This window comes from Schistocerca piceifrons, chromosome 1 (genome assembly GCF_021461385.2).
Source record: "Schistocerca piceifrons isolate TAMUIC-IGC-003096 chromosome 1, iqSchPice1.1, whole genome shotgun sequence".
In the NCBI taxonomy this organism is placed as follows: domain Eukaryota; kingdom Metazoa; phylum Arthropoda; class Insecta; order Orthoptera; family Acrididae; genus Schistocerca; species Schistocerca piceifrons.
In genome coordinates this window covers 95,118,088-95,145,535 of record NC_060138.1, presented here as the reverse complement: position 1 = coordinate 95,145,535, position 27,448 = coordinate 95,118,088, and the positions used below count along the sequence as shown (strand labels likewise).

The 27,448-nt window shown below is 48.0% G+C and overlaps 42 non-coding genes across 42 annotated transcripts; all 42 read right to left on the bottom strand.

Moving 5' to 3' along the window:
• Positions 1 to 3,220: 3,220 nt before the first annotated feature.
• On the bottom strand, positions 3,221 to 3,293 carry Trnar-ccu. The gene has a single exon. It is a non-coding gene; the product is annotated as a tRNA-Arg (tRNA).
• Positions 3,294 to 3,796: 503 nt separating this feature from the next.
• Trnar-ccu lies at positions 3,797 to 3,869 on the bottom strand. Its single transcript has one exon. It is a non-coding gene; the product is annotated as a tRNA-Arg (tRNA).
• A 503-nt stretch (positions 3,870 to 4,372) lies between these two features.
• On the bottom strand, positions 4,373 to 4,445 carry Trnar-ccu. Its single transcript has one exon. It is a non-coding gene; the product is annotated as a tRNA-Arg (tRNA).
• A 503-nt stretch (positions 4,446 to 4,948) lies between these two features.
• On the bottom strand, positions 4,949 to 5,021 carry Trnar-ccu. The gene has a single exon. It is a non-coding gene; the product is annotated as a tRNA-Arg (tRNA).
• A 503-nt stretch (positions 5,022 to 5,524) lies between these two features.
• Positions 5,525 to 5,597, bottom strand: Trnar-ccu. The gene has a single exon. It is a non-coding gene; the product is annotated as a tRNA-Arg (tRNA).
• A 503-nt stretch (positions 5,598 to 6,100) lies between these two features.
• Trnar-ccu lies at positions 6,101 to 6,173 on the bottom strand. The gene has a single exon. It is a non-coding gene; the product is annotated as a tRNA-Arg (tRNA).
• Positions 6,174 to 6,676: 503 nt separating this feature from the next.
• On the bottom strand, positions 6,677 to 6,749 carry Trnar-ccu. The gene has a single exon. It is a non-coding gene; the product is annotated as a tRNA-Arg (tRNA).
• Positions 6,750 to 7,252: 503 nt separating this feature from the next.
• Trnar-ccu lies at positions 7,253 to 7,325 on the bottom strand. The gene has a single exon. It is a non-coding gene; the product is annotated as a tRNA-Arg (tRNA).
• A 503-nt stretch (positions 7,326 to 7,828) lies between these two features.
• On the bottom strand, positions 7,829 to 7,901 carry Trnar-ccu. The gene has a single exon. It is a non-coding gene; the product is annotated as a tRNA-Arg (tRNA).
• A 503-nt stretch (positions 7,902 to 8,404) lies between these two features.
• On the bottom strand, positions 8,405 to 8,477 carry Trnar-ccu. Its single transcript has one exon. It is a non-coding gene; the product is annotated as a tRNA-Arg (tRNA).
• A 503-nt stretch (positions 8,478 to 8,980) lies between these two features.
• Positions 8,981 to 9,053, bottom strand: Trnar-ccu. Its single transcript has one exon. It is a non-coding gene; the product is annotated as a tRNA-Arg (tRNA).
• A 502-nt stretch (positions 9,054 to 9,555) lies between these two features.
• On the bottom strand, positions 9,556 to 9,628 carry Trnar-ccu. Its single transcript has one exon. It is a non-coding gene; the product is annotated as a tRNA-Arg (tRNA).
• Positions 9,629 to 10,131: 503 nt separating this feature from the next.
• Positions 10,132 to 10,204, bottom strand: Trnar-ccu. The gene has a single exon. It is a non-coding gene; the product is annotated as a tRNA-Arg (tRNA).
• Positions 10,205 to 10,707: 503 nt separating this feature from the next.
• Positions 10,708 to 10,780, bottom strand: Trnar-ccu. Its single transcript has one exon. It is a non-coding gene; the product is annotated as a tRNA-Arg (tRNA).
• Positions 10,781 to 11,283: 503 nt separating this feature from the next.
• On the bottom strand, positions 11,284 to 11,356 carry Trnar-ccu. The gene has a single exon. It is a non-coding gene; the product is annotated as a tRNA-Arg (tRNA).
• A 503-nt stretch (positions 11,357 to 11,859) lies between these two features.
• Trnar-ccu lies at positions 11,860 to 11,932 on the bottom strand. Its single transcript has one exon. It is a non-coding gene; the product is annotated as a tRNA-Arg (tRNA).
• A 503-nt stretch (positions 11,933 to 12,435) lies between these two features.
• Positions 12,436 to 12,508, bottom strand: Trnar-ccu. The gene has a single exon. It is a non-coding gene; the product is annotated as a tRNA-Arg (tRNA).
• A 503-nt stretch (positions 12,509 to 13,011) lies between these two features.
• On the bottom strand, positions 13,012 to 13,084 carry Trnar-ccu. Its single transcript has one exon. It is a non-coding gene; the product is annotated as a tRNA-Arg (tRNA).
• A 503-nt stretch (positions 13,085 to 13,587) lies between these two features.
• Trnar-ccu lies at positions 13,588 to 13,660 on the bottom strand. The gene has a single exon. It is a non-coding gene; the product is annotated as a tRNA-Arg (tRNA).
• Positions 13,661 to 14,163: 503 nt separating this feature from the next.
• Trnar-ccu lies at positions 14,164 to 14,236 on the bottom strand. The gene has a single exon. It is a non-coding gene; the product is annotated as a tRNA-Arg (tRNA).
• A 503-nt stretch (positions 14,237 to 14,739) lies between these two features.
• Positions 14,740 to 14,812, bottom strand: Trnar-ccu. Its single transcript has one exon. It is a non-coding gene; the product is annotated as a tRNA-Arg (tRNA).
• Positions 14,813 to 15,315: 503 nt separating this feature from the next.
• On the bottom strand, positions 15,316 to 15,388 carry Trnar-ccu. Its single transcript has one exon. It is a non-coding gene; the product is annotated as a tRNA-Arg (tRNA).
• A 503-nt stretch (positions 15,389 to 15,891) lies between these two features.
• On the bottom strand, positions 15,892 to 15,964 carry Trnar-ccu. Its single transcript has one exon. It is a non-coding gene; the product is annotated as a tRNA-Arg (tRNA).
• A 503-nt stretch (positions 15,965 to 16,467) lies between these two features.
• Positions 16,468 to 16,540, bottom strand: Trnar-ccu. The gene has a single exon. It is a non-coding gene; the product is annotated as a tRNA-Arg (tRNA).
• A 503-nt stretch (positions 16,541 to 17,043) lies between these two features.
• On the bottom strand, positions 17,044 to 17,116 carry Trnar-ccu. Its single transcript has one exon. It is a non-coding gene; the product is annotated as a tRNA-Arg (tRNA).
• A 503-nt stretch (positions 17,117 to 17,619) lies between these two features.
• Positions 17,620 to 17,692, bottom strand: Trnar-ccu. Its single transcript has one exon. It is a non-coding gene; the product is annotated as a tRNA-Arg (tRNA).
• Positions 17,693 to 18,195: 503 nt separating this feature from the next.
• On the bottom strand, positions 18,196 to 18,268 carry Trnar-ccu. The gene has a single exon. It is a non-coding gene; the product is annotated as a tRNA-Arg (tRNA).
• A 503-nt stretch (positions 18,269 to 18,771) lies between these two features.
• Positions 18,772 to 18,844, bottom strand: Trnar-ccu. The gene has a single exon. It is a non-coding gene; the product is annotated as a tRNA-Arg (tRNA).
• Positions 18,845 to 19,347: 503 nt separating this feature from the next.
• Trnar-ccu lies at positions 19,348 to 19,420 on the bottom strand. The gene has a single exon. It is a non-coding gene; the product is annotated as a tRNA-Arg (tRNA).
• A 503-nt stretch (positions 19,421 to 19,923) lies between these two features.
• Trnar-ccu lies at positions 19,924 to 19,996 on the bottom strand. The gene has a single exon. It is a non-coding gene; the product is annotated as a tRNA-Arg (tRNA).
• A 503-nt stretch (positions 19,997 to 20,499) lies between these two features.
• Trnar-ccu lies at positions 20,500 to 20,572 on the bottom strand. Its single transcript has one exon. It is a non-coding gene; the product is annotated as a tRNA-Arg (tRNA).
• Positions 20,573 to 21,075: 503 nt separating this feature from the next.
• Trnar-ccu lies at positions 21,076 to 21,148 on the bottom strand. Its single transcript has one exon. It is a non-coding gene; the product is annotated as a tRNA-Arg (tRNA).
• Positions 21,149 to 21,651: 503 nt separating this feature from the next.
• On the bottom strand, positions 21,652 to 21,724 carry Trnar-ccu. The gene has a single exon. It is a non-coding gene; the product is annotated as a tRNA-Arg (tRNA).
• A 503-nt stretch (positions 21,725 to 22,227) lies between these two features.
• On the bottom strand, positions 22,228 to 22,300 carry Trnar-ccu. Its single transcript has one exon. It is a non-coding gene; the product is annotated as a tRNA-Arg (tRNA).
• A 503-nt stretch (positions 22,301 to 22,803) lies between these two features.
• On the bottom strand, positions 22,804 to 22,876 carry Trnar-ccu. The gene has a single exon. It is a non-coding gene; the product is annotated as a tRNA-Arg (tRNA).
• Positions 22,877 to 23,379: 503 nt separating this feature from the next.
• Positions 23,380 to 23,452, bottom strand: Trnar-ccu. Its single transcript has one exon. It is a non-coding gene; the product is annotated as a tRNA-Arg (tRNA).
• A 503-nt stretch (positions 23,453 to 23,955) lies between these two features.
• Positions 23,956 to 24,028, bottom strand: Trnar-ccu. The gene has a single exon. It is a non-coding gene; the product is annotated as a tRNA-Arg (tRNA).
• Positions 24,029 to 24,531: 503 nt separating this feature from the next.
• On the bottom strand, positions 24,532 to 24,604 carry Trnar-ccu. The gene has a single exon. It is a non-coding gene; the product is annotated as a tRNA-Arg (tRNA).
• Positions 24,605 to 25,107: 503 nt separating this feature from the next.
• Trnar-ccu lies at positions 25,108 to 25,180 on the bottom strand. Its single transcript has one exon. It is a non-coding gene; the product is annotated as a tRNA-Arg (tRNA).
• A 503-nt stretch (positions 25,181 to 25,683) lies between these two features.
• On the bottom strand, positions 25,684 to 25,756 carry Trnar-ccu. The gene has a single exon. It is a non-coding gene; the product is annotated as a tRNA-Arg (tRNA).
• Positions 25,757 to 26,259: 503 nt separating this feature from the next.
• On the bottom strand, positions 26,260 to 26,332 carry Trnar-ccu. Its single transcript has one exon. It is a non-coding gene; the product is annotated as a tRNA-Arg (tRNA).
• A 503-nt stretch (positions 26,333 to 26,835) lies between these two features.
• Trnar-ccu lies at positions 26,836 to 26,908 on the bottom strand. The gene has a single exon. It is a non-coding gene; the product is annotated as a tRNA-Arg (tRNA).
• Positions 26,909 to 27,448: the final 540 nt, after the last annotated feature.

Genomic DNA, 27,448 nt, shown 5'->3' with positions numbered 1-27,448 from the left:
GTCGTTTAAGGCTCAAGAGCTTGGCTTTAATACGACGAACATCATGGATCCGCAGTGGAGAGGTACCCGCCGCGTCATATAGTTCACGCAGGACAGAGTAGTAATATTCATACGTGTTCTTAAAATCACGCGTCCTAGCAGCACAGTAGAAAATCAAAGTCTGACGAATCTTGGGCTTGGCAAACGCAGTCCACCAAACCAGCAAGGAGGGGTATCGCGGGACAGAGCGAAGACATCGCTCCCACACGCCACTTATAACATCATCCATAGCACTGTCGGCAAGGTGGGAAACATTTAACATCCACTGGGAACGATAAAGTTTTGCAGGTTGGCGACTAAGATTTACAGTTGCAGTAAAAGCACAATGGTCAGAAAAACTAGTAGGAATAACATCGACAGAAAGAATTTTATCACATAAAAAATCAGATAAATAGAATCTGTCGAGTCTACTGCATGAGGACGCGGTAAAAAACGTATATTTCACCAGGGTTGGATATTTGTGTTCCCAAACATCACGCAGATGCATCGTACGAACTAAGTCATGTAAATCACGGCAATAATTAAAATTGGGGGACTGGTCTGCAGGGCGTAAAACACAATTAAAATCGCCTCCGAGCAGGAGACTCCGAGGACTCTGGCGCAAAAGATAAATAAGCTCTTCTTTATAAAAGCGCGATCGAGCCACAGTGTGACCCGAACCAGAGGGGGCATACAAAACAACGAGGCGGAGATCAAAAAGACGACAACCAATCCCACGGCCAGAGTCAAGGAATTCAATGTCAGTAATAGGAATGCCCTCTCGAAAGAAAAGAGCAGTTCCTGTTGAATATTCCGGCGCGACATTAAAAACAGTTTGAAATCCAGGTAGAGAGAGATCAGAAAACAACACTTCCTGCAAAAACACTACGTCCGCACAGGCGTCGTAAATAAACTGCCGCAAAGAGGCAATGCGAACGTCGGACTCAATACGGTTAACGTTTAAGGTAAGAAAGGTGTATGCTTGAACCATAGAGAGAAAAGCGAGAAAACAAATCACCTACACCGACGCACCAGCGTCACAGTCCATAGCAGGGGTGACGGAGGCATCCGAGGGAGGGGGACTGCTACCCCGTTCCGCGGATCCCTTACGTTTCGGTTTTTTACGAACAGCATTAACGTTCGGCTGAACGCGTAACTTGCGTCGGCTGACGGGCAAGGAAACTTCAGCCGCCGGTGACGTAGGAGGGTCAAGTTCTGTATCCGACACCACCCGCGCCGGTCCACATGCGGGATCCGGGGTCGCGGGGGAAACATCCGACAAAACGGAATGGTTAACACCTGCACTAGCTTCCGGCAAACATGGACTGCACGGAGGCGAAACGTGAGCAGGAAGGTCCGAGGCCGCAGAGTTGGAAGGAAGCGGAGCAGCTCCGCTGGCAGAGGTATGGGGCAGCGACGCAGGAAGTTGTCGCGGCTCCACTTGTTGTGACATCGAAGTCGGTTCGGAAGACGGCGCCAACAGGCCCGACCGACGACCCGACTCGAGAGAAGCTGCGTCGGAGGCCGGAGGGGCGCCAGCAGCCGCCACCGGAACCGCTACCTCAGGAGGGCAGGGAGCAGCTACAGTACACAGTGGCTCGGAGGATGCCGGTCGCTCGGACTGGGGCATCTCAGGGAGATCCTCATCCGTACTATTTCCATCGTGTGGGCGACGCCTCTTATTATTCAAAAGTGGCACACCCACCTGAGGGACAGACGGAACAACATCAGATTTAGCACGCAAAGGAGGAAATTCTGTATCAGGGGTGCGCAAAACCTGTGGCGGGGCGCTACTACCACTGGACTGTGCTACACCAAGAGCAGAACCACCTGCAACGAGGTCAGCGACCGTTAACTTGCGACGCTGTTCGAGAGAATTTTTTAAAACAAAAACTCTCCGCGGACAGTCGGTACGCACGTGACCACTTTCATTGCACAAAAAACAGGTGCCAACCTGACCACTATATGTTACATGGACACGATATCCACCGATCTGCAGGTGAGATGGAATATTCTGCTTAACGTGCATTTCGACTGAACGAATACCACTGTAACATTGCAGGCGATGTTGGCTTGACCAGCGTTCAAGGCGAATGCTCTTTACATCACCATACTTCTGTAGACCCTCCTTAAGATAGACATTATCCACCTCCGGTGGAAGGTTGTAAACACGAACATTGGTATACGTGATGGAAGCATTGGAAAGCAGCACGGTACTTACAGAATCATCCCGATGCCGAAAGAGAACTTGATGACCATATTTAGAAAGAATTTTATCAACCTGAAGTGGGTCCATAAACTTAACAAAGAAAACATACAGTTCGGTATCAAAATAAGCAGTGTGCACCTGATCCGAATGAACACCAAAGGTATCTACCAACCAATCATGAATCTCAAGAGAACTAGGTTGCACATGGCGGGTTGACTTGTCAAAAGCAAAACTAACTGTAGCCTGACGAGGAATAACCTGGGACGACATTTTCAAAATATGCGGTCGAAACCGCTACACAAAAAACACTGAAATAAGGACAGAAAGTAACACAAGGTACGAAACAACGACGGAGAAATACTCTCAGAAGTTGCAACACAACACGTAACAAAAACGATAGTCCACTATACGTAACGCTACGGCGGAGCGGAAGACTAGGCACGTCCACACGGCACGGCGTCTAAAGCGGAACTACTTAGGCCACAGAGGCTGACTGGCGCTAAAGCTGGCGGTGTGCTCGCTCAAATCAACACTTGCCAAGTGTACCCTTCCTGATGCGCTACTCTACGTCTGCAGAGAGTCAGGACGTCGCATGAGCCTTTCCTGTGTGCCTGTACATACTCAGACGTATCGAAGTCCAGGCACCTACTTTCTGCTGGCAATTCTTATACCTGCCGTCTTAGGCTATTCCCTCTCTGAACTGTAAGTCCTGCACACAAGACAGGTAAGTGACTATTCATATGGGTCATACTGTTTACCAACAAGCAATTTCAAAATAGCGTTTCCTTTCACAGCGCCATCACGCTTTGAAACACTTCCGCTGCTAATAGGTCGATTGATAATGGCCGTCGTTTCGTTTTTGGTTGTCAGTAAGTGCGTATTTTCATATCGTCGTCATACCTGTGATACCTGTAAGCACTCAGAAACGCCAGCTTTCTCAACTATTACAGCTGTATGTGGTGAGAGTGATTTTGCCCCAGTGAGTAAAACGTGTACCTCTGGTGGGACTCGAACCCACAATCCCCGGTTTAGGAGACCGATGCCTTATCCATTAGGCCACAGAGGCTGACTGGCGCTAAAGCTGGCGGTGTGCTCGCTCAAATCAACACTTGCCAAGTGTACCCTTCCTGATGCGCTACTCTACGTCTGCAGAGAGTCAGGACGTCGCATGAGCCTTTCCTGTGTGCCTGTACATACTCAGACGTATCGAAGTCCAGGCACCTACTTTCTGCTGGCAATTCTTATACCTGCCGTCTTAGGCTATTCCCTCTCTGAACTGTAAGTCCTGCACACAAGACAGGTAAGTGACTATTCATATGGGTCATACTGTTTACCAACAAGCAATTTCAAAATAGCGTTTCCTTTCACAGCGCCATCACGCTTTGAAACACTTCCGCTGCTAATAGGTCGATTGATAATGGCCGTCGTTTCGTTTTTGGTTGTCAGTAAGTGCGTATTTTCATATCGTCGTCATACCTGTGATACCTGTAAGCACTCAGAAACGCCAGCTTTCTCAACTATTACAGCTGTATGTGGTGAGAGTGATTTTGCCCCAGTGAGTAAAACGTGTACCTCTGGTGGGACTCGAACCCACAATCCCCGGTTTAGGAGACCGATGCCTTATCCATTAGGCCACAGAGGCTGACTGGCGCTAAAGCTGGCGGTGTGCTCGCTCAAATCAACACTTGCCAAGTGTACCCTTCCTGATGCGCTACTCTACGTCTGCAGAGAGTCAGGACGTCGCATGAGCCTTTCCTGTGTGCCTGTACATACTCAGACGTATCGAAGTCCAGGCACCTACTTTCTGCTGGCAATTCTTATACCTGCCGTCTTAGGCTATTCCCTCTCTGAACTGTAAGTCCTGCACACAAGACAGGTAAGTGACTATTCATATGGGTCATACTGTTTACCAACAAGCAATTTCAAAATAGCGTTTCCTTTCACAGCGCCATCACGCTTTGAAACACTTCCGCTGCTAATAGGTCGATTGATAATGGCCGTCGTTTCGTTTTTGGTTGTCAGTAAGTGCGTATTTTCATATCGTCGTCATACCTGTGATACCTGTAAGCACTCAGAAACGCCAGCTTTCTCAACTATTACAGCTGTATGTGGTGAGAGTGATTTTGCCCCAGTGAGTAAAACGTGTACCTCTGGTGGGACTCGAACCCACAATCCCCGGTTTAGGAGACCGATGCCTTATCCATTAGGCCACAGAGGCTGACTGGCGCTAAAGCTGGCGGTGTGCTCGCTCAAATCAACACTTGCCAAGTGTACCCTTCCTGATGCGCTACTCTACGTCTGCAGAGAGTCAGGACGTCGCATGAGCCTTTCCTGTGTGCCTGTACATACTCAGACGTATCGAAGTCCAGGCACCTACTTTCTGCTGGCAATTCTTATACCTGCCGTCTTAGGCTATTCCCTCTCTGAACTGTAAGTCCTGCACACAAGACAGGTAAGTGACTATTCATATGGGTCATACTGTTTACCAACAAGCAATTTCAAAATAGCGTTTCCTTTCACAGCGCCATCACGCTTTGAAACACTTCCGCTGCTAATAGGTCGATTGATAATGGCCGTCGTTTCGTTTTTGGTTGTCAGTAAGTGCGTATTTTCATATCGTCGTCATACCTGTGATACCTGTAAGCACTCAGAAACGCCAGCTTTCTCAACTATTACAGCTGTATGTGGTGAGAGTGATTTTGCCCCAGTGAGTAAAACGTGTACCTCTGGTGGGACTCGAACCCACAATCCCCGGTTTAGGAGACCGATGCCTTATCCATTAGGCCACAGAGGCTGACTGGCGCTAAAGCTGGCGGTGTGCTCGCTCAAATCAACACTTGCCAAGTGTACCCTTCCTGATGCGCTACTCTACGTCTGCAGAGAGTCAGGACGTCGCATGAGCCTTTCCTGTGTGCCTGTACATACTCAGACGTATCGAAGTCCAGGCACCTACTTTCTGCTGGCAATTCTTATACCTGCCGTCTTAGGCTATTCCCTCTCTGAACTGTAAGTCCTGCACACAAGACAGGTAAGTGACTATTCATATGGGTCATACTGTTTACCAACAAGCAATTTCAAAATAGCGTTTCCTTTCACAGCGCCATCACGCTTTGAAACACTTCCGCTGCTAATAGGTCGATTGATAATGGCCGTCGTTTCGTTTTTGGTTGTCAGTAAGTGCGTATTTTCATATCGTCGTCATACCTGTGATACCTGTAAGCACTCAGAAACGCCAGCTTTCTCAACTATTACAGCTGTATGTGGTGAGAGTGATTTTGCCCCAGTGAGTAAAACGTGTACCTCTGGTGGGACTCGAACCCACAATCCCCGGTTTAGGAGACCGATGCCTTATCCATTAGGCCACAGAGGCTGACTGGCGCTAAAGCTGGCGGTGTGCTCGCTCAAATCAACACTTGCCAAGTGTACCCTTCCTGATGCGCTACTCTACGTCTGCAGAGAGTCAGGACGTCGCATGAGCCTTTCCTGTGTGCCTGTACATACTCAGACGTATCGAAGTCCAGGCACCTACTTTCTGCTGGCAATTCTTATACCTGCCGTCTTAGGCTATTCCCTCTCTGAACTGTAAGTCCTGCACACAAGACAGGTAAGTGACTATTCATATGGGTCATACTGTTTACCAACAAGCAATTTCAAAATAGCGTTTCCTTTCACAGCGCCATCACGCTTTGAAACACTTCCGCTGCTAATAGGTCGATTGATAATGGCCGTCGTTTCGTTTTTGGTTGTCAGTAAGTGCGTATTTTCATATCGTCGTCATACCTGTGATACCTGTAAGCACTCAGAAACGCCAGCTTTCTCAACTATTACAGCTGTATGTGGTGAGAGTGATTTTGCCCCAGTGAGTAAAACGTGTACCTCTGGTGGGACTCGAACCCACAATCCCCGGTTTAGGAGACCGATGCCTTATCCATTAGGCCACAGAGGCTGACTGGCGCTAAAGCTGGCGGTGTGCTCGCTCAAATCAACACTTGCCAAGTGTACCCTTCCTGATGCGCTACTCTACGTCTGCAGAGAGTCAGGACGTCGCATGAGCCTTTCCTGTGTGCCTGTACATACTCAGACGTATCGAAGTCCAGGCACCTACTTTCTGCTGGCAATTCTTATACCTGCCGTCTTAGGCTATTCCCTCTCTGAACTGTAAGTCCTGCACACAAGACAGGTAAGTGACTATTCATATGGGTCATACTGTTTACCAACAAGCAATTTCAAAATAGCGTTTCCTTTCACAGCGCCATCACGCTTTGAAACACTTCCGCTGCTAATAGGTCGATTGATAATGGCCGTCGTTTCGTTTTTGGTTGTCAGTAAGTGCGTATTTTCATATCGTCGTCATACCTGTGATACCTGTAAGCACTCAGAAACGCCAGCTTTCTCAACTATTACAGCTGTATGTGGTGAGAGTGATTTTGCCCCAGTGAGTAAAACGTGTACCTCTGGTGGGACTCGAACCCACAATCCCCGGTTTAGGAGACCGATGCCTTATCCATTAGGCCACAGAGGCTGACTGGCGCTAAAGCTGGCGGTGTGCTCGCTCAAATCAACACTTGCCAAGTGTACCCTTCCTGATGCGCTACTCTACGTCTGCAGAGAGTCAGGACGTCGCATGAGCCTTTCCTGTGTGCCTGTACATACTCAGACGTATCGAAGTCCAGGCACCTACTTTCTGCTGGCAATTCTTATACCTGCCGTCTTAGGCTATTCCCTCTCTGAACTGTAAGTCCTGCACACAAGACAGGTAAGTGACTATTCATATGGGTCATACTGTTTACCAACAAGCAATTTCAAAATAGCGTTTCCTTTCACAGCGCCATCACGCTTTGAAACACTTCCGCTGCTAATAGGTCGATTGATAATGGCCGTCGTTTCGTTTTTGGTTGTCAGTAAGTGCGTATTTTCATATCGTCGTCATACCTGTGATACCTGTAAGCACTCAGAAACGCCAGCTTTCTCAACTATTACAGCTGTATGTGGTGAGAGTGATTTTGCCCCAGTGAGTAAAACGTGTACCTCTGGTGGGACTCGAACCCACAATCCCCGGTTTAGGAGACCGATGCCTTATCCATTAGGCCACAGAGGCTGACTGGCGCTAAAGCTGGCGGTGTGCTCGCTCAAATCAACACTTGCCAAGTGTACCCTTCCTGATGCGCTACTCTACGTCTGCAGAGAGTCAGGACGTCGCATGAGCCTTTCCTGTGTGCCTGTACATACTCAGACGTATCGAAGTCCAGGCACCTACTTTCTGCTGGCAATTCTTATACCTGCCGTCTTAGGCTATTCCCTCTCTGAACTGTAAGTCCTGCACACAAGACAGGTAAGTGACTATTCATATGGGTCATACTGTTTACCAACAAGCAATTTCAAAATAGCGTTTCCTTTCACAGCGCCATCACGCTTTGAAACACTTCCGCTGCTAATAGGTCGATTGATAATGGCCGTCGTTTCGTTTTTGGTTGTCAGTAAGTGCGTATTTTCATATCGTCGTCATACCTGTGATACCTGTAAGCACTCAGAAACGCCAGCTTTCTCAACTATTACAGCTGTATGTGGTGAGAGTGATTTTGCCCCAGTGAGTAAAACGTGTACCTCTGGTGGGACTCGAACCCACAATCCCCGGTTTAGGAGACCGATGCCTTATCCATTAGGCCACAGAGGCTGACTGGCGCTAAAGCTGGCGGTGTGCTCGCTCAAATCAACACTTGCCAAGTGTACCCTTCCTGATGCGCTACTCTACGTCTGCAGAGAGTCAGGACGTCGCATGAGCCTTTCCTGTGTGCCTGTACATACTCAGACGTATCGAAGTCCAGGCACCTACTTTCTGCTGGCAATTCTTATACCTGCCGTCTTAGGCTATTCCCTCTCTGAACTGTAAGTCCTGCACACAAGACAGGTAAGTGACTATTCATATGGGTCATACTGTTTACCAACAAGCAATTTCAAAATAGCGTTTCCTTTCACAGCGCCATCACGCTTTGAAACACTTCCGCTGCTAATAGGTCGATTGATAATGGCCGTCGTTTCGTTTTTGGTTGTCAGTAAGTGCGTATTTTCATATCGTCGTCATACCTGTGATACCTGTAAGCACTCAGAAACGCCAGCTTTCTCAACTATTACAGCTGTATGTGGTGAGAGTGATTTTGCCCCAGTGAGTAAAACGTGTACCTCTGGTGGGACTCGAACCCACAATCCCCGGTTTAGGAGACCGATGCCTTATCCATTAGGCCACAGAGGCTGACTGGCGCTAAAGCTGGCGGTGTGCTCGCTCAAATCAACACTTGCCAAGTGTACCCTTCCTGATGCGCTACTCTACGTCTGCAGAGAGTCAGGACGTCGCATGAGCCTTTCCTGTGTGCCTGTACATACTCAGACGTATCGAAGTCCAGGCACCTACTTTCTGCTGGCAATTCTTATACCTGCCGTCTTAGGCTATTCCCTCTCTGAACTGTAAGTCCTGCACACAAGACAGGTAAGTGACTATTCATATGGGTCATACTGTTTACCAACAAGCAATTTCAAAATAGCGTTTCCTTTCACAGCGCCATCACGCTTTGAAACACTTCCGCTGCTAATAGGTCGATTGATAATGGCCGTCGTTTCGTTTTTGGTTGTCAGTAAGTGCGTATTTTCATATCGTCGTCATACCTGTGATACCTGTAAGCACTCAGAAACGCCAGCTTTCTCAACTATTACAGCTGTATGTGGTGAGAGTGATTTTGCCCCAGTGAGTAAAACGTGTACCTCTGGTGGGACTCGAACCCACAATCCCCGGTTTAGGAGACCGATGCCTTATCCATTAGGCCACAGAGGCTGACTGGCGCTAAAGCTGGCGGTGTGCTCGCTCAAATCAACACTTGCCAAGTGTACCCTTCCTGATGCGCTACTCTACGTCTGCAGAGAGTCAGGACGTCGCATGAGCCTTTCCTGTGTGCCTGTACATACTCAGACGTATCGAAGTCCAGGCACCTACTTTCTGCTGGCAATTCTTATACCTGCCGTCTTAGGCTATTCCCTCTCTGAACTGTAAGTCCTGCACACAAGACAGGTAAGTGACTATTCATATGGGTCATACTGTTTACCAACAAGCAATTTCAAAATAGCGTTTCCTTTCACAGCGCCATCACGCTTTGAAACACTTCCGCTGCTAATAGGTCGATTGATAATGGCCGTCGTTTCGTTTTTGGTTGTCAGTAAGTGCGTATTTTCATATCGTCGTCATACCTGTGATACCTGTAAGCACTCAGAAAGCCAGCTTTCTCAACTATTACAGCTGTATGTGGTGAGAGTGATTTTGCCCCAGTGAGTAAAACGTGTACCTCTGGTGGGACTCGAACCCACAATCCCCGGTTTAGGAGACCGATGCCTTATCCATTAGGCCACAGAGGCTGACTGGCGCTAAAGCTGGCGGTGTGCTCGCTCAAATCAACACTTGCCAAGTGTACCCTTCCTGATGCGCTACTCTACGTCTGCAGAGAGTCAGGACGTCGCATGAGCCTTTCCTGTGTGCCTGTACATACTCAGACGTATCGAAGTCCAGGCACCTACTTTCTGCTGGCAATTCTTATACCTGCCGTCTTAGGCTATTCCCTCTCTGAACTGTAAGTCCTGCACACAAGACAGGTAAGTGACTATTCATATGGGTCATACTGTTTACCAACAAGCAATTTCAAAATAGCGTTTCCTTTCACAGCGCCATCACGCTTTGAAACACTTCCGCTGCTAATAGGTCGATTGATAATGGCCGTCGTTTCGTTTTTGGTTGTCAGTAAGTGCGTATTTTCATATCGTCGTCATACCTGTGATACCTGTAAGCACTCAGAAACGCCAGCTTTCTCAACTATTACAGCTGTATGTGGTGAGAGTGATTTTGCCCCAGTGAGTAAAACGTGTACCTCTGGTGGGACTCGAACCCACAATCCCCGGTTTAGGAGACCGATGCCTTATCCATTAGGCCACAGAGGCTGACTGGCGCTAAAGCTGGCGGTGTGCTCGCTCAAATCAACACTTGCCAAGTGTACCCTTCCTGATGCGCTACTCTACGTCTGCAGAGAGTCAGGACGTCGCATGAGCCTTTCCTGTGTGCCTGTACATACTCAGACGTATCGAAGTCCAGGCACCTACTTTCTGCTGGCAATTCTTATACCTGCCGTCTTAGGCTATTCCCTCTCTGAACTGTAAGTCCTGCACACAAGACAGGTAAGTGACTATTCATATGGGTCATACTGTTTACCAACAAGCAATTTCAAAATAGCGTTTCCTTTCACAGCGCCATCACGCTTTGAAACACTTCCGCTGCTAATAGGTCGATTGATAATGGCCGTCGTTTCGTTTTTGGTTGTCAGTAAGTGCGTATTTTCATATCGTCGTCATACCTGTGATACCTGTAAGCACTCAGAAACGCCAGCTTTCTCAACTATTACAGCTGTATGTGGTGAGAGTGATTTTGCCCCAGTGAGTAAAACGTGTACCTCTGGTGGGACTCGAACCCACAATCCCCGGTTTAGGAGACCGATGCCTTATCCATTAGGCCACAGAGGCTGACTGGCGCTAAAGCTGGCGGTGTGCTCGCTCAAATCAACACTTGCCAAGTGTACCCTTCCTGATGCGCTACTCTACGTCTGCAGAGAGTCAGGACGTCGCATGAGCCTTTCCTGTGTGCCTGTACATACTCAGACGTATCGAAGTCCAGGCACCTACTTTCTGCTGGCAATTCTTATACCTGCCGTCTTAGGCTATTCCCTCTCTGAACTGTAAGTCCTGCACACAAGACAGGTAAGTGACTATTCATATGGGTCATACTGTTTACCAACAAGCAATTTCAAAATAGCGTTTCCTTTCACAGCGCCATCACGCTTTGAAACACTTCCGCTGCTAATAGGTCGATTGATAATGGCCGTCGTTTCGTTTTTGGTTGTCAGTAAGTGCGTATTTTCATATCGTCGTCATACCTGTGATACCTGTAAGCACTCAGAAACGCCAGCTTTCTCAACTATTACAGCTGTATGTGGTGAGAGTGATTTTGCCCCAGTGAGTAAAACGTGTACCTCTGGTGGGACTCGAACCCACAATCCCCGGTTTAGGAGACCGATGCCTTATCCATTAGGCCACAGAGGCTGACTGGCGCTAAAGCTGGCGGTGTGCTCGCTCAAATCAACACTTGCCAAGTGTACCCTTCCTGATGCGCTACTCTACGTCTGCAGAGAGTCAGGACGTCGCATGAGCCTTTCCTGTGTGCCTGTACATACTCAGACGTATCGAAGTCCAGGCACCTACTTTCTGCTGGCAATTCTTATACCTGCCGTCTTAGGCTATTCCCTCTCTGAACTGTAAGTCCTGCACACAAGACAGGTAAGTGACTATTCATATGGGTCATACTGTTTACCAACAAGCAATTTCAAAATAGCGTTTCCTTTCACAGCGCCATCACGCTTTGAAACACTTCCGCTGCTAATAGGTCGATTGATAATGGCCGTCGTTTCGTTTTTGGTTGTCAGTAAGTGCGTATTTTCATATCGTCGTCATACCTGTGATACCTGTAAGCACTCAGAAACGCCAGCTTTCTCAACTATTACAGCTGTATGTGGTGAGAGTGATTTTGCCCCAGTGAGTAAAACGTGTACCTCTGGTGGGACTCGAACCCACAATCCCCGGTTTAGGAGACCGATGCCTTATCCATTAGGCCACAGAGGCTGACTGGCGCTAAAGCTGGCGGTGTGCTCGCTCAAATCAACACTTGCCAAGTGTACCCTTCCTGATGCGCTACTCTACGTCTGCAGAGAGTCAGGACGTCGCATGAGCCTTTCCTGTGTGCCTGTACATACTCAGACGTATCGAAGTCCAGGCACCTACTTTCTGCTGGCAATTCTTATACCTGCCGTCTTAGGCTATTCCCTCTCTGAACTGTAAGTCCTGCACACAAGACAGGTAAGTGACTATTCATATGGGTCATACTGTTTACCAACAAGCAATTTCAAAATAGCGTTTCCTTTCACAGCGCCATCACGCTTTGAAACACTTCCGCTGCTAATAGGTCGATTGATAATGGCCGTCGTTTCGTTTTTGGTTGTCAGTAAGTGCGTATTTTCATATCGTCGTCATACCTGTGATACCTGTAAGCACTCAGAAACGCCAGCTTTCTCAACTATTACAGCTGTATGTGGTGAGAGTGATTTTGCCCCAGTGAGTAAAACGTGTACCTCTGGTGGGACTCGAACCCACAATCCCCGGTTTAGGAGACCGATGCCTTATCCATTAGGCCACAGAGGCTGACTGGCGCTAAAGCTGGCGGTGTGCTCGCTCAAATCAACACTTGCCAAGTGTACCCTTCCTGATGCGCTACTCTACGTCTGCAGAGAGTCAGGACGTCGCATGAGCCTTTCCTGTGTGCCTGTACATACTCAGACGTATCGAAGTCCAGGCACCTACTTTCTGCTGGCAATTCTTATACCTGCCGTCTTAGGCTATTCCCTCTCTGAACTGTAAGTCCTGCACACAAGACAGGTAAGTGACTATTCATATGGGTCATACTGTTTACCAACAAGCAATTTCAAAATAGCGTTTCCTTTCACAGCGCCATCACGCTTTGAAACACTTCCGCTGCTAATAGGTCGATTGATAATGGCCGTCGTTTCGTTTTTGGTTGTCAGTAAGTGCGTATTTTCATATCGTCGTCATACCTGTGATACCTGTAAGCACTCAGAAACGCCAGCTTTCTCAACTATTACAGCTGTATGTGGTGAGAGTGATTTTGCCCCAGTGAGTAAAACGTGTACCTCTGGTGGGACTCGAACCCACAATCCCCGGTTTAGGAGACCGATGCCTTATCCATTAGGCCACAGAGGCTGACTGGCGCTAAAGCTGGCGGTGTGCTCGCTCAAATCAACACTTGCCAAGTGTACCCTTCCTGATGCGCTACTCTACGTCTGCAGAGAGTCAGGACGTCGCATGAGCCTTTCCTGTGTGCCTGTACATACTCAGACGTATCGAAGTCCAGGCACCTACTTTCTGCTGGCAATTCTTATACCTGCCGTCTTAGGCTATTCCCTCTCTGAACTGTAAGTCCTGCACACAAGACAGGTAAGTGACTATTCATATGGGTCATACTGTTTACCAACAAGCAATTTCAAAATAGCGTTTCCTTTCACAGCGCCATCACGCTTTGAAACACTTCCGCTGCTAATAGGTCGATTGATAATGGCCGTCGTTTCGTTTTTGGTTGTCAGTAAGTGCGTATTTTCATATCGTCGTCATACCTGTGATACCTGTAAGCACTCAGAAACGCCAGCTTTCTCAACTATTACAGCTGTATGTGGTGAGAGTGATTTTGCCCCAGTGAGTAAAACGTGTACCTCTGGTGGGACTCGAACCCACAATCCCCGGTTTAGGAGACCGATGCCTTATCCATTAGGCCACAGAGGCTGACTGGCGCTAAAGCTGGCGGTGTGCTCGCTCAAATCAACACTTGCCAAGTGTACCCTTCCTGATGCGCTACTCTACGTCTGCAGAGAGTCAGGACGTCGCATGAGCCTTTCCTGTGTGCCTGTACATACTCAGACGTATCGAAGTCCAGGCACCTACTTTCTGCTGGCAATTCTTATACCTGCCGTCTTAGGCTATTCCCTCTCTGAACTGTAAGTCCTGCACACAAGACAGGTAAGTGACTATTCATATGGGTCATACTGTTTACCAACAAGCAATTTCAAAATAGCGTTTCCTTTCACAGCGCCATCACGCTTTGAAACACTTCCGCTGCTAATAGGTCGATTGATAATGGCCGTCGTTTCGTTTTTGGTTGTCAGTAAGTGCGTATTTTCATATCGTCGTCATACCTGTGATACCTGTAAGCACTCAGAAACGCCAGCTTTCTCAACTATTACAGCTGTATGTGGTGAGAGTGATTTTGCCCCAGTGAGTAAAACGTGTACCTCTGGTGGGACTCGAACCCACAATCCCCGGTTTAGGAGACCGATGCCTTATCCATTAGGCCACAGAGGCTGACTGGCGCTAAAGCTGGCGGTGTGCTCGCTCAAATCAACACTTGCCAAGTGTACCCTTCCTGATGCGCTACTCTACGTCTGCAGAGAGTCAGGACGTCGCATGAGCCTTTCCTGTGTGCCTGTACATACTCAGACGTATCGAAGTCCAGGCACCTACTTTCTGCTGGCAATTCTTATACCTGCCGTCTTAGGCTATTCCCTCTCTGAACTGTAAGTCCTGCACACAAGACAGGTAAGTGACTATTCATATGGGTCATACTGTTTACCAACAAGCAATTTCAAAATAGCGTTTCCTTTCACAGCGCCATCACGCTTTGAAACACTTCCGCTGCTAATAGGTCGATTGATAATGGCCGTCGTTTCGTTTTTGGTTGTCAGTAAGTGCGTATTTTCATATCGTCGTCATACCTGTGATACCTGTAAGCACTCAGAAACGCCAGCTTTCTCAACTATTACAGCTGTATGTGGTGAGAGTGATTTTGCCCCAGTGAGTAAAACGTGTACCTCTGGTGGGACTCGAACCCACAATCCCCGGTTTAGGAGACCGATGCCTTATCCATTAGGCCACAGAGGCTGACTGGCGCTAAAGCTGGCGGTGTGCTCGCTCAAATCAACACTTGCCAAGTGTACCCTTCCTGATGCGCTACTCTACGTCTGCAGAGAGTCAGGACGTCGCATGAGCCTTTCCTGTGTGCCTGTACATACTCAGACGTATCGAAGTCCAGGCACCTACTTTCTGCTGGCAATTCTTATACCTGCCGTCTTAGGCTATTCCCTCTCTGAACTGTAAGTCCTGCACACAAGACAGGTAAGTGACTATTCATATGGGTCATACTGTTTACCAACAAGCAATTTCAAAATAGCGTTTCCTTTCACAGCGCCATCACGCTTTGAAACACTTCCGCTGCTAATAGGTCGATTGATAATGGCCGTCGTTTCGTTTTTGGTTGTCAGTAAGTGCGTATTTTCATATCGTCGTCATACCTGTGATACCTGTAAGCACTCAGAAACGCCAGCTTTCTCAACTATTACAGCTGTATGTGGTGAGAGTGATTTTGCCCCAGTGAGTAAAACGTGTACCTCTGGTGGGACTCGAACCCACAATCCCCGGTTTAGGAGACCGATGCCTTATCCATTAGGCCACAGAGGCTGACTGGCGCTAAAGCTGGCGGTGTGCTCGCTCAAATCAACACTTGCCAAGTGTACCCTTCCTGATGCGCTACTCTACGTCTGCAGAGAGTCAGGACGTCGCATGAGCCTTTCCTGTGTGCCTGTACATACTCAGACGTATCGAAGTCCAGGCACCTACTTTCTGCTGGCAATTCTTATACCTGCCGTCTTAGGCTATTCCCTCTCTGAACTGTAAGTCCTGCACACAAGACAGGTAAGTGACTATTCATATGGGTCATACTGTTTACCAACAAGCAATTTCAAAATAGCGTTTCCTTTCACAGCGCCATCACGCTTTGAAACACTTCCGCTGCTAATAGGTCGATTGATAATGGCCGTCGTTTCGTTTTTGGTTGTCAGTAAGTGCGTATTTTCATATCGTCGTCATACCTGTGATACCTGTAAGCACTCAGAAACGCCAGCTTTCTCAACTATTACAGCTGTATGTGGTGAGAGTGATTTTGCCCCAGTGAGTAAAACGTGTACCTCTGGTGGGACTCGAACCCACAATCCCCGGTTTAGGAGACCGATGCCTTATCCATTAGGCCACAGAGGCTGACTGGCGCTAAAGCTGGCGGTGTGCTCGCTCAAATCAACACTTGCCAAGTGTACCCTTCCTGATGCGCTACTCTACGTCTGCAGAGAGTCAGGACGTCGCATGAGCCTTTCCTGTGTGCCTGTACATACTCAGACGTATCGAAGTCCAGGCACCTACTTTCTGCTGGCAATTCTTATACCTGCCGTCTTAGGCTATTCCCTCTCTGAACTGTAAGTCCTGCACACAAGACAGGTAAGTGACTATTCATATGGGTCATACTGTTTACCAACAAGCAATTTCAAAATAGCGTTTCCTTTCACAGCGCCATCACGCTTTGAAACACTTCCGCTGCTAATAGGTCGATTGATAATGGCCGTCGTTTCGTTTTTGGTTGTCAGTAAGTGCGTATTTTCATATCGTCGTCATACCTGTGATACCTGTAAGCACTCAGAAACGCCAGCTTTCTCAACTATTACAGCTGTATGTGGTGAGAGTGATTTTGCCCCAGTGAGTAAAACGTGTACCTCTGGTGGGACTCGAACCCACAATCCCCGGTTTAGGAGACCGATGCCTTATCCATTAGGCCACAGAGGCTGACTGGCGCTAAAGCTGGCGGTGTGCTCGCTCAAATCAACACTTGCCAAGTGTACCCTTCCTGATGCGCTACTCTACGTCTGCAGAGAGTCAGGACGTCGCATGAGCCTTTCCTGTGTGCCTGTACATACTCAGACGTATCGAAGTCCAGGCACCTACTTTCTGCTGGCAATTCTTATACCTGCCGTCTTAGGCTATTCCCTCTCTGAACTGTAAGTCCTGCACACAAGACAGGTAAGTGACTATTCATATGGGTCATACTGTTTACCAACAAGCAATTTCAAAATAGCGTTTCCTTTCACAGCGCCATCACGCTTTGAAACACTTCCGCTGCTAATAGGTCGATTGATAATGGCCGTCGTTTCGTTTTTGGTTGTCAGTAAGTGCGTATTTTCATATCGTCGTCATACCTGTGATACCTGTAAGCACTCAGAAACGCCAGCTTTCTCAACTATTACAGCTGTATGTGGTGAGAGTGATTTTGCCCCAGTGAGTAAAACGTGTACCTCTGGTGGGACTCGAACCCACAATCCCCGGTTTAGGAGACCGATGCCTTATCCATTAGGCCACAGAGGCTGACTGGCGCTAAAGCTGGCGGTGTGCTCGCTCAAATCAACACTTGCCAAGTGTACCCTTCCTGATGCGCTACTCTACGTCTGCAGAGAGTCAGGACGTCGCATGAGCCTTTCCTGTGTGCCTGTACATACTCAGACGTATCGAAGTCCAGGCACCTACTTTCTGCTGGCAATTCTTATACCTGCCGTCTTAGGCTATTCCCTCTCTGAACTGTAAGTCCTGCACACAAGACAGGTAAGTGACTATTCATATGGGTCATACTGTTTACCAACAAGCAATTTCAAAATAGCGTTTCCTTTCACAGCGCCATCACGCTTTGAAACACTTCCGCTGCTAATAGGTCGATTGATAATGGCCGTCGTTTCGTTTTTGGTTGTCAGTAAGTGCGTATTTTCATATCGTCGTCATACCTGTGATACCTGTAAGCACTCAGAAACGCCAGCTTTCTCAACTATTACAGCTGTATGTGGTGAGAGTGATTTTGCCCCAGTGAGTAAAACGTGTACCTCTGGTGGGACTCGAACCCACAATCCCCGGTTTAGGAGACCGATGCCTTATCCATTAGGCCACAGAGGCTGACTGGCGCTAAAGCTGGCGGTGTGCTCGCTCAAATCAACACTTGCCAAGTGTACCCTTCCTGATGCGCTACTCTACGTCTGCAGAGAGTCAGGACGTCGCATGAGCCTTTCCTGTGTGCCTGTACATACTCAGACGTATCGAAGTCCAGGCACCTACTTTCTGCTGGCAATTCTTATACCTGCCGTCTTAGGCTATTCCCTCTCTGAACTGTAAGTCCTGCACACAAGACAGGTAAGTGACTATTCATATGGGTCATACTGTTTACCAACAAGCAATTTCAAAATAGCGTTTCCTTTCACAGCGCCATCACGCTTTGAAACACTTCCGCTGCTAATAGGTCGATTGATAATGGCCGTCGTTTCGTTTTTGGTTGTCAGTAAGTGCGTATTTTCATATCGTCGTCATACCTGTGATACCTGTAAGCACTCAGAAACGCCAGCTTTCTCAACTATTACAGCTGTATGTGGTGAGAGTGATTTTGCCCCAGTGAGTAAAACGTGTACCTCTGGTGGGACTCGAACCCACAATCCCCGGTTTAGGAGACCGATGCCTTATCCATTAGGCCACAGAGGCTGACTGGCGCTAAAGCTGGCGGTGTGCTCGCTCAAATCAACACTTGCCAAGTGTACCCTTCCTGATGCGCTACTCTACGTCTGCAGAGAGTCAGGACGTCGCATGAGCCTTTCCTGTGTGCCTGTACATACTCAGACGTATCGAAGTCCAGGCACCTACTTTCTGCTGGCAATTCTTATACCTGCCGTCTTAGGCTATTCCCTCTCTGAACTGTAAGTCCTGCACACAAGACAGGTAAGTGACTATTCATATGGGTCATACTGTTTACCAACAAGCAATTTCAAAATAGCGTTTCCTTTCACAGCGCCATCACGCTTTGAAACACTTCCGCTGCTAATAGGTCGATTGATAATGGCCGTCGTTTCGTTTTTGGTTGTCAGTAAGTGCGTATTTTCATATCGTCGTCATACCTGTGATACCTGTAAGCACTCAGAAACGCCAGCTTTCTCAACTATTACAGCTGTATGTGGTGAGAGTGATTTTGCCCCAGTGAGTAAAACGTGTACCTCTGGTGGGACTCGAACCCACAATCCCCGGTTTAGGAGACCGATGCCTTATCCATTAGGCCACAGAGGCTGACTGGCGCTAAAGCTGGCGGTGTGCTCGCTCAAATCAACACTTGCCAAGTGTACCCTTCCTGATGCGCTACTCTACGTCTGCAGAGAGTCAGGACGTCGCATGAGCCTTTCCTGTGTGCCTGTACATACTCAGACGTATCGAAGTCCAGGCACCTACTTTCTGCTGGCAATTCTTATACCTGCCGTCTTAGGCTATTCCCTCTCTGAACTGTAAGTCCTGCACACAAGACAGGTAAGTGACTATTCATATGGGTCATACTGTTTACCAACAAGCAATTTCAAAATAGCGTTTCCTTTCACAGCGCCATCACGCTTTGAAACACTTCCGCTGCTAATAGGTCGATTGATAATGGCCGTCGTTTCGTTTTTGGTTGTCAGTAAGTGCGTATTTTCATATCGTCGTCATACCTGTGATACCTGTAAGCACTCAGAAACGCCAGCTTTCTCAACTATTACAGCTGTATGTGGTGAGAGTGATTTTGCCCCAGTGAGTAAAACGTGTACCTCTGGTGGGACTCGAACCCACAATCCCCGGTTTAGGAGACCGATGCCTTATCCATTAGGCCACAGAGGCTGACTGGCGCTAAAGCTGGCGGTGTGCTCGCTCAAATCAACACTTGCCAAGTGTACCCTTCCTGATGCGCTACTCTACGTCTGCAGAGAGTCAGGACGTCGCATGAGCCTTTCCTGTGTGCCTGTACATACTCAGACGTATCGAAGTCCAGGCACCTACTTTCTGCTGGCAATTCTTATACCTGCCGTCTTAGGCTATTCCCTCTCTGAACTGTAAGTCCTGCACACAAGACAGGTAAGTGACTATTCATATGGGTCATACTGTTTACCAACAAGCAATTTCAAAATAGCGTTTCCTTTCACAGCGCCATCACGCTTTGAAACACTTCCGCTGCTAATAGGTCGATTGATAATGGCCGTCGTTTCGTTTTTGGTTGTCAGTAAGTGCGTATTTTCATATCGTCGTCATACCTGTGATACCTGTAAGCACTCAGAAACGCCAGCTTTCTCAACTATTACAGCTGTATGTGGTGAGAGTGATTTTGCCCCAGTGAGTAAAACGTGTACCTCTGGTGGGACTCGAACCCACAATCCCCGGTTTAGGAGACCGATGCCTTATCCATTAGGCCACAGAGGCTGACTGGCGCTAAAGCTGGCGGTGTGCTCGCTCAAATCAACACTTGCCAAGTGTACCCTTCCTGATGCGCTACTCTACGTCTGCAGAGAGTCAGGACGTCGCATGAGCCTTTCCTGTGTGCCTGTACATACTCAGACGTATCGAAGTCCAGGCACCTACTTTCTGCTGGCAATTCTTATACCTGCCGTCTTAGGCTATTCCCTCTCTGAACTGTAAGTCCTGCACACAAGACAGGTAAGTGACTATTCATATGGGTCATACTGTTTACCAACAAGCAATTTCAAAATAGCGTTTCCTTTCACAGCGCCATCACGCTTTGAAACACTTCCGCTGCTAATAGGTCGATTGATAATGGCCGTCGTTTCGTTTTTGGTTGTCAGTAAGTGCGTATTTTCATATCGTCGTCATACCTGTGATACCTGTAAGCACTCAGAAACGCCAGCTTTCTCAACTATTACAGCTGTATGTGGTGAGAGTGATTTTGCCCCAGTGAGTAAAACGTGTACCTCTGGTGGGACTCGAACCCACAATCCCCGGTTTAGGAGACCGATGCCTTATCCATTAGGCCACAGAGGCTGACTGGCGCTAAAGCTGGCGGTGTGCTCGCTCAAATCAACACTTGCCAAGTGTACCCTTCCTGATGCGCTACTCTACGTCTGCAGAGAGTCAGGACGTCGCATGAGCCTTTCCTGTGTGCCTGTACATACTCAGACGTATCGAAGTCCAGGCACCTACTTTCTGCTGGCAATTCTTATACCTGCCGTCTTAGGCTATTCCCTCTCTGAACTGTAAGTCCTGCACACAAGACAGGTAAGTGACTATTCATATGGGTCATACTGTTTACCAACAAGCAATTTCAAAATAGCGTTTCCTTTCACAGCGCCATCACGCTTTGAAACACTTCCGCTGCTAATAGGTCGATTGATAATGGCCGTCGTTTCGTTTTTGGTTGTCAGTAAGTGCGTATTTTCATATCGTCGTCATACCTGTGATACCTGTAAGCACTCAGAAACGCCAGCTTTCTCAACTATTACAGCTGTATGTGGTGAGAGTGATTTTGCCCCAGTGAGTAAAACGTGTACCTCTGGTGGGACTCGAACCCACAATCCCCGGTTTAGGAGACCGATGCCTTATCCATTAGGCCACAGAGGCTGACTGGCGCTAAAGCTGGCGGTGTGCTCGCTCAAATCAACACTTGCCAAGTGTACCCTTCCTGATGCGCTACTCTACGTCTGCAGAGAGTCAGGACGTCGCATGAGCCTTTCCTGTGTGCCTGTACATACTCAGACGTATCGAAGTCCAGGCACCTACTTTCTGCTGGCAATTCTTATACCTGCCGTCTTAGGCTATTCCCTCTCTGAACTGTAAGTCCTGCACACAAGACAGGTAAGTGACTATTCATATGGGTCATACTGTTTACCAACAAGCAATTTCAAAATAGCGTTTCCTTTCACAGCGCCATCACGCTTTGAAACACTTCCGCTGCTAATAGGTCGATTGATAATGGCCGTCGTTTCGTTTTTGGTTGTCAGTAAGTGCGTATTTTCATATCGTCGTCATACCTGTGATACCTGTAAGCACTCAGAAACGCCAGCTTTCTCAACTATTACAGCTGTATGTGGTGAGAGTGATTTTGCCCCAGTGAGTAAAACGTGTACCTCTGGTGGGACTCGAACCCACAATCCCCGGTTTAGGAGACCGATGCCTTATCCATTAGGCCACAGAGGCTGACTGGCGCTAAAGCTGGCGGTGTGCTCGCTCAAATCAACACTTGCCAAGTGTACCCTTCCTGATGCGCTACTCTACGTCTGCAGAGAGTCAGGACGTCGCATGAGCCTTTCCTGTGTGCCTGTACATACTCAGACGTATCGAAGTCCAGGCACCTACTTTCTGCTGGCAATTCTTATACCTGCCGTCTTAGGCTATTCCCTCTCTGAACTGTAAGTCCTGCACACAAGACAGGTAAGTGACTATTCATATGGGTCATACTGTTTACCAACAAGCAATTTCAAAATAGCGTTTCCTTTCACAGCGCCATCACGCTTTGAAACACTTCCGCTGCTAATAGGTCGATTGATAATGGCCGTCGTTTCGTTTTTGGTTGTCAGTAAGTGCGTATTTTCATATCGTCGTCATACCTGTGATACCTGTAAGCACTCAGAAACGCCAGCTTTCTCAACTATTACAGCTGTATGTGGTGAGAGTGATTTTGCCCCAGTGAGTAAAACGTGTACCTCTGGTGGGACTCGAACCCACAATCCCCGGTTTAGGAGACCGATGCCTTATCCATTAGGCCACAGAGGCTGACTGGCGCTAAAGCTGGCGGTGTGCTCGCTCAAATCAACACTTGCCAAGTGTACCCTTCCTGATGCGCTACTCTACGTCTGCAGAGAGTCAGGACGTCGCATGAGCCTTTCCTGTGTGCCTGTACATACTCAGACGTATCGAAGTCCAGGCACCTACTTTCTGCTGGCAATTCTTATACCTGCCGTCTTAGGCTATTCCCTCTCTGAACTGTAAGTCCTGCACACAAGACAGGTAAGTGACTATTCATATGGGTCATACTGTTTACCAACAAGCAATTTCAAAATAGCGTTTCCTTTCACAGCGCCATCACGCTTTGAAACACTTCCGCTGCTAATAGGTCGATTGATAATGGCCGTCGTTTCGTTTTTGGTTGTCAGTAAGTGCGTATTTTCATATCGTCGTCATACCTGTGATACCTGTAAGCACTCAGAAACGCCAGCTTTCTCAACTATTACAGCTGTATGTGGTGAGAGTGATTTTGCCCCAGTGAGTAAAACGTGTACCTCTGGTGGGACTCGAACCCACAATCCCCGGTTTAGGAGACCGATGCCTTATCCATTAGGCCACAGAGGCTGACTGGCGCTAAAGCTGGCGGTGTGCTCGCTCAAATCAACACTTGCCAAGTGTACCCTTCCTGATGCGCTACTCTACGTCTGCAGAGAGTCAGGACGTCGCATGAGCCTTTCCTGTGTGCCTGTACATACTCAGACGTATCGAAGTCCAGGCACCTACTTTCTGCTGGCAATTCTTATACCTGCCGTCTTAGGCTATTCCCTCTCTGAACTGTAAGTCCTGCACACAAGACAGGTAAGTGACTATTCATATGGGTCATACTGTTTACCAACAAGCAATTTCAAAATAGCGTTTCCTTTCACAGCGCCATCACGCTTTGAAACACTTCCGCTGCTAATAGGTCGATTGATAATGGCCGTCGTTTCGTTTTTGGTTGTCAGTAAGTGCGTATTTTCATATCGTCGTCATACCTGTGATACCTGTAAGCACTCAGAAACGCCAGCTTTCTCAACTATTACAGCTGTATGTGGTGAGAGTGATTTTGCCCCAGTGAGTAAAACGTGTACCTCTGGTGGGACTCGAACCCACAATCCCCGGTTTAGGAGACCGATGCCTTATCCATTAGGCCACAGAGGCTGACTGGCGCTAAAGCTGGCGGTGTGCTCGCTCAAATCAACACTTGCCAAGTGTACCCTTCCTGATGCGCTACTCTACGTCTGCAGAGAGTCAGGACGTCGCATGAGCCTTTCCTGTGTGCCTGTACATACTCAGACGTATCGAAGTCCAGGCACCTACTTTCTGCTGGCAATTCTTATACCTGCCGTCTTAGGCTATTCCCTCTCTGAACTGTAAGTCCTGCACACAAGACAGGTAAGTGACTATTCATATGGGTCATACTGTTTACCAACAAGCAATTTCAAAATAGCGTTTCCTTTCACAGCGCCATCACGCTTTGAAACACTTCCGCTGCTAATAGGTCGATTGATAATGGCCGTCGTTTCGTTTTTGGTTGTCAGTAAGTGCGTATTTTCATATCGTCGTCATACCTGTGATACCTGTAAGCACTCAGAAACGCCAGCTTTCTCAACTATTACAGCTGTATGTGGTGAGAGTGATTTTGCCCCAGTGAGTAAAACGTGTACCTCTGGTGGGACTCGAACCCACAATCCCCGGTTTAGGAGACCGATGCCTTATCCATTAGGCCACAGAGGCTGACTGGCGCTAAAGCTGGCGGTGTGCTCGCTCAAATCAACACTTGCCAAGTGTACCCTTCCTGATGCGCTACTCTACGTCTGCAGAGAGTCAGGACGTCGCATGAGCCTTTCCTGTGTGCCTGTACATACTCAGACGTATCGAAGTCCAGGCACCTACTTTCTGCTGGCAATTCTTATACCTGCCGTCTTAGGCTATTCCCTCTCTGAACTGTAAGTCCTGCACACAAGACAGGTAAGTGACTATTCATATGGGTCATACTGTTTACCAACAAGCAATTTCAAAATAGCGTTTCCTTTCACAGCGCCATCACGCTTTGAAACACTTCCGCTGCTAATAGGTCGATTGATAATGGCCGTCGTTTCGTTTTTGGTTGTCAGTAAGTGCGTATTTTCATATCGTCGTCATACCTGTGATACCTGTAAGCACTCAGAAACGCCAGCTTTCTCAACTATTACAGCTGTATGTGGTGAGAGTGATTTTGCCCCAGTGAGTAAAACGTGTACCTCTGGTGGGACTCGAACCCACAATCCCCGGTTTAGGAGACCGATGCCTTATCCATTAGGCCACAGAGGCTGACTGGCGCTAAAGCTGGCGGTGTGCTCGCTCAAATCAACACTTGCCAAGTGTACCCTTCCTGATGCGCTACTCTACGTCTGCAGAGAGTCAGGACGTCGCATGAGCCTTTCCTGTGTGCCTGTACATACTCAGACGTATCGAAGTCCAGGCACCTACTTTCTGCTGGCAATTCTTATACCTGCCGTCTTAGGCTATTCCCTCTCTGAACTGTAAGTCCTGCACACAAGACAGGTAAGTGACTATTCATATGGGTCATACTGTTTACCAACAAGCAATTTCAAAATAGCGTTTCCTTTCACAGCGCCATCACGCTTTGAAACACTTCCGCTGCTAATAGGTCGATTGATAATGGCCGTCGTTTCGTTTTTGGTTGTCAGTAAGTGCGTATTTTCATATCGTCGTCATACCTGTGATACCTGTAAGCACTCAGAAACGCCAGCTTTCTCAACTATTACAGCTGTATGTGGTGAGAGTGATTTTGCCCCAGTGAGTAAAACGTGTACCTCTGGTGGGACTCGAACCCACAATCCCCGGTTTAGGAGACCGATGCCTTATCCATTAGGCCACAGAGGCTGACTGGCGCTAAAGCTGGCGGTGTGCTCGCTCAAATCAACACTTGCCAAGTGTACCCTTCCTGATGCGCTACTCTACGTCTGCAGAGAGTCAGGACGTCGCATGAGCCTTTCCTGTGTGCCTGTACATACTCAGACGTATCGAAGTCCAGGCACCTACTTTCTGCTGGCAATTCTTATACCTGCCGTCTTAGGCTATTCCCTCTCTGAACTGTAAGTCCTGCACACAAGACAGGTAAGTGACTATTCATATGGGTCATACTGTTTACCAACAAGCAATTTCAAAATAGCGTTTCCTTTCACAGCGCCATCACGCTTTGAAACACTTCCGCTGCTAATAGGTCGATTGATAATGGCCGTCGTTTCGTTTTTGGTTGTCAGTAAGTGCGTATTTTCATATCGTCGTCATACCTGTGATACCTGTAAGCACTCAGAAACGCCAGCTTTCTCAACTATTACAGCTGTATGTGGTGAGAGTGATTTTGCCCCAGTGAGTAAAACGTGTACCTCTGGTGGGACTCGAACCCACAATCCCCGGTTTAGGAGACCGATGCCTTATCCATTAGGCCACAGAGGCTGACTGGCGCTAAAGCTGGCGGTGTGCTCGCTCAAATCAACACTTGCCAAGTGTACCCTTCCTGATGCGCTACTCTACGTCTGCAGAGAGTCAGGACGTCGCATGAGCCTTTCCTGTGTGCCTGTACATACTCAGACGTATCGAAGTCCAGGCACCTACTTTCTGCTGGCAATTCTTATACCTGCCGTCTTAGGCTATTCCCTCTCTGAACTGTAAGTCCTGCACACAAGACAGGTAAGTGACTATTCATATGGGTCATACTGTTTACCAACAAGCAATTTCAAAATAGCGTTTCCTTTCACAGCGCCATCACGCTTTGAAACACTTCCGCTGCTAATAGGTCGATTGATAATGGCCGTCGTTTCGTTTTTGGTTGTCAGTAAGTGCGTATTTTCATATCGTCGTCATACCTGTGATACCTGTAAGCACTCAGAAACGCCAGCTTTCTCAACTATTACAGCTGTATGTGGTGAGAGTGATTTTGCCCCAGTGAGTAAAACGTGTACCTCTGGTGGGACTCGAACCCACAATCCCCGGTTTAGGAGACCGATGCCTTATCCATTAGGCCACAGAGGCTGACTGGCGCTAAAGCTGGCGGTGTGCTCGCTCAAATCAACACTTGCCAAGTGTACCCTTCCTGATGCGCTACTCTACGTCTGCAGAGAGTCAGGACGTCGCATGAGCCTTTCCTGTGTGCCTGTACATACTCAGACGTATCGAAGTCCAGGCACCTACTTTCTGCTGGCAATTCTTATACCTGCCGTCTTAGGCTATTCCCTCTCTGAACTGTAAGTCCTGCACACAAGACAGGTAAGTGACTATTCATATGGGTCATACTGTTTACCAACAAGCAATTTCAAAATAGCGTTTCCTTTCACAGCGCCATCACGCTTTGAAACACTTCCGCTGCTAATAGGTCGATTGATAATGGCCGTCGTTTCGTTTTTGGTTGTCAGTAAGTGCGTATTTTCATATCGTCGTCATACCTGTGATACCTGTAAGCACTCAGAAACGCCAGCTTTCTCAACTATTACAGCTGTATGTGGTGAGAGTGATTTTGCCCCAGTGAGTAAAACGTGTACCTCTGGTGGGACTCGAACCCACAATCCCCGGTTTAGGAGACCGATGCCTTATCCATTAGGCCACAGAGGCTGACTGGCGCTAAAGCTGGCGGTGTGCTCGCTCAAATCAACACTTGCCAAGTGTACCCTTCCTGATGCGCTACTCTACGTCTGCAGAGAGTCAGGACGTCGCATGAGCCTTTCCTGTGTGCCTGTACATACTCAGACGTATCGAAGTCCAGGCACCTACTTTCTGCTGGCAATTCTTATACCTGCCGTCTTAGGCTATTCCCTCTCTGAACTGTAAGTCCTGCACACAAGACAGGTAAGTGACTATTCATATGGGTCATACTGTTTACCAACAAGCAATTTCAAAATAGCGTTTCCTTTCACAGCGCCATCACGCTTTGAAACACTTCCGCTGCTAATAGGTCGATTGATAATGGCCGTCGTTTCGTTTTTGGTTGTCAGTAAGTGCGTATTTTCATATCGTCGTCATACCTGTGATACCTGTAAGCACTCAGAAACGCCAGCTTTCTCAACTATTACAGCTGTATGTGGTGAGAGTGATTTTGCCCCAGTGAGTAAAACGTGTACCTCTGGTGGGACTCGAACCCACAATCCCCGGTTT